Source organism: Rana temporaria, chromosome 1 (assembly GCF_905171775.1).
Source record: "Rana temporaria chromosome 1, aRanTem1.1, whole genome shotgun sequence".
NCBI lineage: Eukaryota > Metazoa > Chordata > Amphibia > Anura > Ranidae > Rana > Rana temporaria.
The window spans coordinates 454996939-455008281 of record NC_053489.1 but is presented as its reverse complement, the minus strand read 5'-3'; positions in this window follow the sequence as shown (position 1 = coordinate 455008281).

The window sequence follows — 11343 nt, the reverse complement described above, 5'->3', positions numbered from 1 at the left end:
TTTGTGATAGTTTGAAGGATCTCTTGGGGGGTAAACGGGGCGTTCAAGGTCAGGAGTTGATCGTCAGATAGCTGGGGAAGGTTAATTTCTCCCAGAAATGATGATATATCTTGGGGAGAGGGTTGTGGGACAGAGGAGTCCTCTTTTAAGTTGTAGAGGGTATTGTAATAGTGGCGAAATGCATCGGCAATGGCAGAGGGGTCTATCAATTTTTGTTTAGAGGCGGGATGGTACAGGTGAGCGATCCTGGTTTTGGCATAATGCCCTTTGATCCTAGCTGCCATGGCCTTGCCGGCTTTGTTGCCCGTGGAGTAGTGCTTAGCTCCAAAGCGTGTGTGAGCTTTCTCATAGGAGTCTAGAAGATGGGATCTTAATTCTTGTCTAAGGGTCCCTAGTTTCTGTTTGAGGGTACTGTCGGGGTGGGATTGGTTTTGTGTTTCTAGTGTTTGGATTTCTGCTGTCAGGGAGTCTAGACGCTGTGATCTCCTCCTCCTCTCCCTGGCTCCCAATTGGATTAGAATTCCCCGAACGAACGCTTTATGAGCATTCCAGAGGACTGAGTTATCTGTAACAGAGTCTGCATTTAATGCAAAAAATTCCTCTAAGCAGTTCTTGATATGTTCCGAGTACAGAGGTGAGTTCATGAGAGTGGAATTAGCCCTCCAAATCCTCGTGGCGGAGGTGGAGGGAGAGTCACTAGTAACCAAGGCAATAGGTGCGTGATCTGACCAAGTGATGGTATTTATCTCAGAGGCTGAGGCAGTGGACAGGGTCCATTTGTCGACCAAAAAATAGTCAATTCGAGTGTAGGAATTGTGACACGGAGAGAAAAAGGTGTAGTCTCTTTCAGTAGTATGGTGGCATCGCCACACATCGTACAGATCGTGTGAGCGTATGAAGGTTCCCATAGGTGACAAGGTTCTGTTGGGTCTGGAGGAGGCATCGATTGAATTGTCTGGAACAATGTTGAAGTCCCCGCAAATGACAAGGCGGCCTTGTTTAAAGCGATCTATTTGTTTCATCAGTTTAGACATAAAGGGGATTTGGCCCTTGTTTGGTGCATATACTGACACGATGGTGTATCTGATACCATTCAGAGAACAGTCTAGTGCTAAGTATCATCCATTAGGGTCAGTGAGGGTATTATGGATATCAAGAGACACTGTGTTCTTGAAGGCCATCAGTATGCCATTCTTTTTGTCCGGTCCGGAGGCTTTAAGTATGGTGGGAAAGTCTTTATTTGTACATTTGGGTTCCGCAGAAATCTGGAAGTGTGTCTCTTGTACACAGAGGATATCGCATCTGGAGTCACGAGCTGTTTTCCAGAGCGATGCCCGTTTGGCGGGGTGGTTTAGGCCCTTTACATTAAGTGAAATAAACTTCGGCATCGTTCAGTGTGGTGTTGTGTATAGCTGTCAGAGGGAGTACTCACAGTTCGGTGGCTTATGATCAGGACCGGGTAGGAGCTTGCAAGCCCTTAGGTTCCGGAGGGTCACGAGGATGGATTCTTCAGTTACGGCTGTGGAGTGGTAGAGATGTGCTCTTCCGGTATCAGGATGGGTGAGGAGGAAAAGAGGATAACAGTTATTGCAATGGAACACAAATGCAACAGGGTCAGATAGGGAAGCTGGGTGAAGGAGCAACAAAAACGAACAAGGGTCAGTGGTATATCAGCAGAACCACTGAGCGGTGGATGAGGGTATAAGTTCGTGAACTAACTGCACGAGCGGGCACTGGACCGGAGTGCGTACTGAAAACTTGGGTTAGGGTAGCACTGAAACCTGGTCATTTGATCCCATTGGAGTGAGGACTTTTATTGAGGGGCAGATGCTTCTCTGCATTAGGCATGTGGAGCAATGGTTCCCCATCCGGGATGATTTTCCATTTTTTAAGTAGGTGTATTCCTTCGTCCACTGTGTGTATGGCATGTTTCACCCCGTTTTTGGTTACTAGGAGTTTGGTCGGAAACCCCCATTGGTAAGGTATCTTGTGGTTGTTGAGCGGCTTGGTGATGGTTTGCAATTGTTTGCGCTGCTGTCTGGTATATTGGGAGATGTCCGCATAGAGTTGTAGTTTGGAATACGGTGGTGGCAGCTGTTCTAGGCGTCTATTTTTGGCCAGGAGCATGTCTTTGGTGTGAAAAAAATGTATTTTTATCAGTGTGTCACGGGGAATTTCCGCTGGCAAGTGAGGGGGCTTAGGGAGGCGGTGTATGCGGTCTATTATAGTTTCCACCGGGGGAAGGTCTGGTAGTAAGGTGGAGATCATTTTTCTGGCATAGGTATTAAGGTCAGCAGGAATGATCGATTCGGGTATACCGCGAATTTTGACGTTGTTGCGTCTCGATCTGTCTTCAAGGTCCGCCATTTTGGCCCTCACCCACTGTTGTTCACTTCTGACATGATCATGGGCATCGACTAAGTCATTCACTGTTTCTGTCATGGCGCTCATCTGATTCTCAATGTGCCCCATTCTGCTTCCTACATGGCCCATTTCCATTTTAAATGCAGCGAGCATTGTGGATATGTCACTGTGCAGGGAGCTATGTATGGAGGTGAGCATTTCCTTGAGCTGCGTATCCACTACAGGCAGGCCTGAGGTGGGGAAGGCCGCAATGGGGGATGGTGCGGGGGGTAGCGTGAGGAGAGTGTCTTGTGCAGGCCTTACCTCCGGTGGCTGCAGGCCTGAGTCGAGCCGCATCCGCGTTTTCGCCGGACTGCTGGATGTGGATGGGGGCCCAGGAGCTGAGGAGGGATCCGGGGATGTCGCTTGTGGCCGGGTGAACAGTTCCTCTTCGTCTGGCAGGTCAGTGTAGGACCGATCCCCTCGCGGGGAGCGGTCGCGGGCGCCATCTTGGATTTGTCCTCCCGGCGCTGCGGCGAAGAAATCCGTGAGTTTCCGAGGGATCCGGTATTCCTTCCGTTTGCGGGAGGGTCCGGGCTGATTCCCCACTGTGTGGGGGTCCTGTTGGTGCATTTCTGCGGTCGGGAGCAGTGCTTTTGTCGGTCTAATCTCCGGTCAGTGCAGGAGCTGCAAATTCAGCCGTCCATTCAGCTCGATGGCTAGCCACGCCCCTCTATCTTTGATAATTTTTTAATAAACGAAATTACGCTATTGATGTTTCCATTGTAATTTCATATCCGGCCGAGACCTTTAAGGAGGAAGTCGCCTACTATCTCCATTTCAGCCTACGTGAGCAGGCATTATCCTGCATAAGCTCTTATTGACTCTCTTTTTGAGTAAAGGAGTCAATGTGCTCTGGTAAGCAGATTACTTATCCAGTCACTTTGGGTGTTTATTCAAGTTTGGTGAAGGATCACTTCTCTATCAGTATATCACAGCAAGCACGGAATGGACGTTTGGTGTTTTATGGACTTTGATTTATTATCATAATATTTTTATTTATTTTTTTGTGCTTAAGATTGGGACTGAATATTATTTGCACTAATTGATATTTCACAACTATATGAATGGTGCAATGTGATCCAGCTGCAAATGTGGAACTCAAGCCTGCAGTGTGGAAAAAATAAGATCACAAAAGGAGATATCTGTATCGTCCCAAACAGAAAGTGGGATGATACCTTATCGATATTACATTATAACTCCAAGTGCAAGACCCATGTTGTGACATGATACACAAACTTGGAAAACAGAGAAAGCATACTAAAGAAAAACCAATAAGAGAAAGGAAACAAACCAAAAAGAAATAAACTGAAGCTAAAATTAAAATTAATGTATAAAGATAGAGCCAGAACATTTGTAGCACATAGAATTATGGGTGAGGATAGGGCAGGTCACAGTATCTAAGCCCACTAATATATATTTAATGTCACCTATTGAGTTAGGATAATTTAACCCAATCCTTCCCAGATGCCTGACTTAGACCCTTCCAGAAAGGGTCTGATACAGTCATTCAAACCTGGTGGCATGGTGGCTCGTAGAGCCACTATCCACCTTGTCTCTCTCTGCAGAAGTGTTGTATACCAATCCCCCCCCCTATTGTTGGGGTGCACCCGATTTAAGACTAGGAACTTGATCTTTGGAAATTTGCCTAGATGTATATCATGGGGATGGGGTTGCATGTACGCATGCTGTGTACATGCCTGTTCATCCTTGATCTAGGCTGCGCCAGCCTTTTTATATCCTCTCCACTGCCCTTCCCACAGTCCTCTCTTCTGGTTCTGAACCCATCTCAAACTGCAATCTCCCAGTTTTTTCAGGCTTGTCTTCCCAGTTCTGCCAACTGTGCTTCACTCACCAGCCCTCCTGGCAGCGACCAGTTGTCCTTCCTGGATCCTCTTAGCAGTGTTCTCTCCCGCTGTCCTCTCCTTGCTCTCTCATGTGCCTCTCCTTCCAGGATCTCTTCACTCCTCCTGGATGCACCTGAGCCCTGCCCCAGGGTCAACCCCCCCCACAGACTGGGGAGCCCCCCGTGGGCCCCGACAGCCTCCACACTCTCTCACTCCAGCTCTTCCACCCGACAACTCCCCCACAGCTGGGCTGACCCTGGGTATTTAAAGGAGGCCTGCCTCCCTGCCAATCCAAGTTGGGGATTGGTCAAGGCTCCTCAAAATACCCCAGGCAGCTCCACCTTTCCTCTCCCCATCTCCTTATAGAGGGAGGGGACAGTGATGCTACCTGTGAGTCACCCAGCCCTGCCCTGAGACACTCCCAGCTCAGAATGAACACAACGATTAAAGCCTAAAGGCTCTAATTGGTTTAAAAAATGGATGGTCTTGTAGCGCAGAGCACTGCACACAAGCCCTTCCACTTGTGTGACATTAGCAAATTAATATTCGCCAATGTCTTCCTGCTTCTCCTCCCAGCCAACCAGGAAGCAGGTCCTGAGACCTGCTTCCTGTTCGGCTAGAAGGAGAACCAACGCCTGTTGGGCTGGGAGGGGAAGCAATAGCCCCGGCTCTTCCCTCAGCAAGCTGAAGCGAGGAGCAGCATCTGCCTCCTGAGTGTCAGCTTGCGGTGGTGCGGCAGTCGCGCTCCTTTATCAAGCTCATGAGCTTGATAAAGGAGCGCGACTGCCGCACCACCGCAGTTCGTACGCTCAGGAAACGCGTCGCATATTCCAGTGACGTCACCAGTGCCATCCTACTGCTACAACATCTTCACTTTGTTTGCCTGGCTTACAAGCTTTCTTCCCCACCGCCGCCGGCCTCAACACCCTACAGCGGTGAAGGACAGCTTCGCTCAGCACAAGTGCCCAGCAGAAGAAGGACCACAAGTGACAGAACTGATGACCACCTCTAAAGAAAAATGTACAAATGCCTATTTTTAACTTCAAAAATGTGAGTTGCCTGTACTCTTTTATATATTAAATTACGTTAAAACATCTACACTTAGAGGCGCCTCTTCCCTTGCTTTTTTGTTACAGTCTCGGAACACGGTTCCTGTTCTTCAATGATGGCAGCCCTGAGTTTATAGTTGTGACCCCTACAAAAACTTTCATCCGTCCATCCCTGGACTTTCCAAAATCCCCCCCCCCCCTTTCACCTGGAGCATTGGACTCTTTTCGTACTGTGCAAATCCCATGCACATTATTTATTTATTTATTTATATATATTTTACATATATATTTATTCATTTTCACCTTCATTGTTGCATATCTTTATAATTAAGGAATCATTGTATTCGGATTTTGCGCATTTTTCTCCTTGTATACTGTTTGAAAGTAGGGGCCTGCCGTATATACTCTGCATACATTTGGGCCCTAGGTGTTGGTGTTGCCACAACACTGTAAGCACTCACAGTTAGTCTTGGTGGGCGCTAGAATGCCCTGCTGTGTGAACTATTATATCAAGAACTGTAATTACATGACATTGTTGAACAGTGGTAGAACAATTGGGTCTTTGGTGCTGGTGCTGGCGCTGGTGCCACAACACTGTAAGTCCTTACAGTTACTCTTGGTGGGCGCAGGAATGGGCCCTGCTGTGAAATATTAGATCAAGAATTGTAATTACATGCCCCTGTTGAACAGGGGCAGCACAATTGGGCATTTGTTGGTGGTGGTGGTGGTGCTGGTGCCACAAATCTGTAAGCCCTCACAGTTACTCTTGGTGGGCACAGGAATGGGCCCTGCTGTGAAATATTAGATCAAGAATTGTAATTACATGCCCCTGTTGAACAGGGGCAAACAAATTGGGCCTTTGTTGGTGGTGGTGCTGGTGCCACAACACTGCAACCCCTCACAGATACTCTAGTTGGAGTGCAGGAATGAGCCCGCTGCAAAGTATTGCATCAAAAATTGTAATTACACGCCCCTTTTAAACAGGGGCAGAAAAGTTGGGCCTTAGGCACTGGTGCTGGTGCCACAACACTGCAACCCCTCACAGATACTCTAGTTGGAATGCAGCAATGAGCCCGCTGCAAAGTATTGCATCAAAAATTGTAATTACATGCCCCTGTTAAACAGGGGCAGAAAAATTGGGTCTTAGGCACTGGTGCTGGTGCCACAACACTGCAACCCCTCACAGATACTCTAGTTGGAGTGCAGGAATGAGCCAGCTGCAAAAGTATTGCATCAAAATGCAGCATGTACCCAACACTGTGGTCAAACAGTTCGGGGTACTCCTCAGGAGGACATGGTGGGGCTAGGGAAGGAGTGACTGATGCCATTGAGCAGAGGGAAGAGGCCGCCTTGGCAGCTGCTTTGCCAGACAAAGTAGCGTGAGCCTGGGTGAGAGAGGACTAGGAGGATTAGGAAGGCTTGGTCATCCACTCTACCAAGTCTTCGGTATGTTGCGGCTCAACACGGTCAGCTGCCGAAAAAAAGGACGACCCCATCTCCTGATTTCAGCATAGGTGTCACTGCTTCGAGACACCACCTAGTCGGAGACATAATAACGCTACCTGTGCATTTATTTGCCATTAAAAGTTCCCACTACAGTCCCCAGATCAGCAGATGACCTTCATCAAGAGCACCTAAGCTGGTTCATCAGAACTCCCCCCAGCATTGCTACTCATCCCCTTCCCCCCACCAAGGAGTAATAGAAGGAATACAAATAGAGAATACATGGAAGGGAGAGGAAACGAGGGAGAGGAAGAAAGAAAAGGGTGAGAAAGAATAAGAAAGATGGCTAGAGAGAGGGATAAGGGGGAAAAAACAAGAAATTAGGATAGAGAGATAAAAGGGAAAGAAAGGAGAACAAAGAGTGGAACTTCCTAAAATGTACCATAAGGGGTTTTACTATTGTACGAGTGGAGGGGACTCAGGGAGCGCTAAATGTCTATGGGTTAAGGGGCGCAAATTACTTGTCTTGCCTTGGGTGCCGACAACCCACGCTACGAAAATAATTTTACTGTTAGGGGTCCCCACAACTTGGGAAATTTTATCAAGGGGTCACGGCACTAGTAAGGTTGAGAACCACTGCTCTATACACTGTAACTTTAACTGACTAGCCTGCCCTCTATCAACCTAGAAAAAATGACACTCTCTCTCTCTCTCTGTCTTCTCTCTCTTAACCTCCGCAACATACTACACAAGGCCGACCTGCAAGCTGTGATTGGCCAAGCATGCGGGTCATTCTGTTTCTGATACTGAGGTAAGGCCACTGATCGCAGCCGTCTGTCTCCCACAGGGGGGCACTGATTGCCACCGTCCTTTTTTCTTTGCGCGTGGAGGGGGGGGCAGGGTTTTTTGCTGCTCACCCCACCCCCTCAAAAAAATTTAACACCAACCGCCACTGATTGAGTTCCTGCACCTATTCTCTGAGAAAAGTAACCCTGGATGTGCTCTGTATACAGTGTATACACAAGGAAGCTTCATCTATAGTATTCCATGTAAATTATAACCACTTGCATGCTGTATGAGAGGTATGGACTCCAAGGAGAGAGAGAGAGATATCATTTTGCCCCTGTACAAATCATTAGTAAGACCTTACTAGGACACTAGTTTTCAAAATGGATATTGGGGAACTGGAGAAAGTGCAGAGAAGGGCAACTAAACTGATAAGAGGCAAGGAGGAGCTCAACTATGAGGAAATATTAGAGGAACTGAATTTATTCTCTCTTGAAAAAGGAGATTAACCACTTCAGCCCCAGACCATATTGCTGGTCAAAGACCAGGCCACTTTTTGCGATTCGGCACTGCGTCGCTTTAACTGACATTGGCTCCCAAACAAAATTGGCGTCCTTTTTTTCCCACAAATAGAGCTTTATTTTGGTGGTATTTGATCAACTCTACGGTTTTTAGTTTTTGCGCTATAAACAAAAATAAAGCGACAATTTTGAAAAAAAATAATATTTTTTACTTTTTGCTGTAATAAATATACCCCAAAAATATATAAAAAAAACAATCTTTTTCCTCAGTTTAGGCTGATACGTATTCTTCTACATCTTTTTCGTAAAAAAAAATCGCAATAAGCGTTTATTGATTGGTTTGCGCAAAAGTTATAGCGTTTACAATATAGGGGATAGTTTTATGGCATTTTTATTAATATTTTTTCTTACTAGTAATGGCTGTGATCAGCTATTTTTATCAGTACTGCGACATTATGGCGGACACTTCTGACACATTTTTGGGACCATTGGCATTTTTATAGCGATCAGTGCTATAAAAATGCATTGATTACTATAAAAATGCCACTGGCAGGGAAGGGGGGCGAGGAAGGGGTTAAGTATGTTCCCTGGGTGTGTTCTAACTGAAGGGGGGTGGACTGACTTGGGGAAATGACTGATCGCTGTTCATACAGTGTATGAACAGACAATCAGGCATTTCTCCCCCTGACAGGACGGGGAGCTGTGCATTTACACACACATCTCCCGGGTTCTCGCTCTGTAACGAGCGATCGCGGGTAGCCGGCGTGCAAGCGCGACGGCGTCAGGGGCGAGTGGGGGGCGCGTGAGCGTGCCTCCAGCGGCTCGCTTGCGCCCCTATTGGCTGCTCGGCGAGATGACGTATAACTACGTGATCTCACACAGCAGAGCCGACCTGCCGCCGTAAAACTGGTGGCAAGCGGTCAAGGGGGGGGATATGATCAACATGTATAAACACATTAATGGTCCATATACAGTGCCTTGTGAAAGTATTCGGCCCCCTTGAACTTTGCGACCTTTTGCCACATTTCAGGCTTCAAACATAAAGACATAAAACTGTAATTTTTTTTGAAGAATCAACAACAAGTGGGACACAATCATGAATTTATTGGATATTTTAAACTTTTTTAACAAAGAAAAAACTGAAAAATTGGGCGTGCAAAATTATTCAGCCCCTTTACTTTCAGTTCAGCAAACTCTCTCCAGAAGTTCAGTGAGGATCTCTGAATGATCCAATGTTGACCTAAATGACTAATGATGATAAATAGAATCCACCTGTGTGTAATCAAGTCTCCGAATAAATGCACCTGCACTGTGATAGTCTCAGGCCGGGTACTCACGACCAAACATGTATGGTGAAAGCGGTCCGTCGGACCGTTTCCACCATACATGTCTGCCAGAGGGCTTCTGTACGATGGTTGTACATACCATCGTACAGAAGTCCGCGCGTAAACAATACGCGGGGCGTGTCCGCGGTGTCGCCGCGTCGATGACGCGGTGTCGCCGCGACAATGACGCGGCGACGTGGGCGGCCCGCCTTTAAAATGCTTCCACGCATGCGTCGAAGTCATTCGACGCATGCGAGGGACGGCGGGCGCCTGGACATGTACGGTAGGTCTGTACTGACGACCGTACATGTCCGAGCGGGCAGAATTCCAGCGGACTGTTTTAAAACAAGTCCAGGAATATTTGTCTGCTGGGAAAAGGCCCGGCGGGCAAATGTTTGCTGGAATTCGGCCCGCTCGCGCCCACACACGACCAAACATGTCTGCTGAAACTGGCCTGCGGGCCAGTTTCAGCAGACATGTTTGCTCGTGAGTATGGGGCCTCAGAGGTCCGTTTAAGGCGCAGAGGGCATCATGAAGAACAAGGAACACACCAGGCAGGTCTGAGATACTGTTGTGGAGAAGTTTAAAGCCGGATTTGGATACAATAAGATTTCCCAAGCTTTAAACATCCCAAGGAGCACTGTGCAAGCGATAATATTGAAGGGAGTATCAGACCACTGCAAATCTATGAAGACCTGGCCGTCCCTCTAAACTTTCAGCTCATACAAGGAAAAGACTGATCAGAGATGCAGCCAAGAGGCCCATGATCACTCTGGATGAACTGCAGAGATCTACAGCTAAGGTGGGAGATTCTGTCCATAGGACAACAATCAGTCGTATACTGCACAAATCTGGCCTGTATGGAAGAGTGGCAAGAACGCCATTTCTTAAAGAAATCCATAAAAAGTGTCGTTTAAAGTTTGCCACAAGCCACCTGGGAGACACACCAAACATGTGGAAGAAGGTGCTCTGGTCAGATGAAACCAAAATCGAACTTTTTGGCAACAATGCAAAACGTTATGTTTGGCGTAAAAGCAACACAGCTCATCACCCTGAACACACCATCCCCACTGTCAAACAGGGTGGTGGCAGCATCATGGTTTGGGCCTGCTTTTCTTCAGCAGGGACAGGGAAGATGGTTAAAATTGATGGGAAGATGGATGGAGCCAAATACAGGACCATTCTGGAAGAAAACCTGATGGAGTCTGCAAAAGATCTGAGACTGGGACGGAGATTTGTCTTCCAACAAGACAATGATCCAAAACATAAAGCAAAATCTACAATGGAATGGTTCACAAATAAACATATCCAGGTGTTAGAATGGCCAAGTCAGAGTCCAGACCTGAATCCAATCGAGAATCTGTGGAAAGAACTGAAAACTGCTGTTCACAAACGCTCTCCATCCAACCTCACTGAGCTCGAGCTGTTTTGCAAGGAGGAATGGGCAAAAATTTCAGTCTCTCGATGTGCAAAACTGATAGAGACATACCTCAAGCGACTTACAGCTGTAATCGCAGCAAAAGGTGGCGCTACAAAGTATTAATTTAAGGGGGCTGAATAATTTTGCACGCTAATTTTTTAGTTTTTTATTTGTTAAAAAAGTTTGAAATATCCCAAAAATGTTGTTCCACTTCATGATTGTGTCCCACTTGTTGTTGATTCTTCAAAAAAAATTACAGTTTTATATCTTTATGTTTGAAGCCTGAAATGTGGCAAAAGGTCGCAAAGTTCAAGGGGGCTGAATACTTTCGCAAGGCACTGTAGTTAACATTGAGTTATTCACTTTAAAGTCATCACAGACCTTCAAGAGGAAAATAGATTTAATCTGGAAAGGTTTATTCACAGTAAGAGCTGTGAAAATGTGGAATAGACTCCCTCAAGATTTGGTTCTGCCCAGCTCAGTAGATTGCTTTAAAAAGGCCTGGATTCTTTCCTAAATGTACATAATATAACTGGATACTAGCATTTA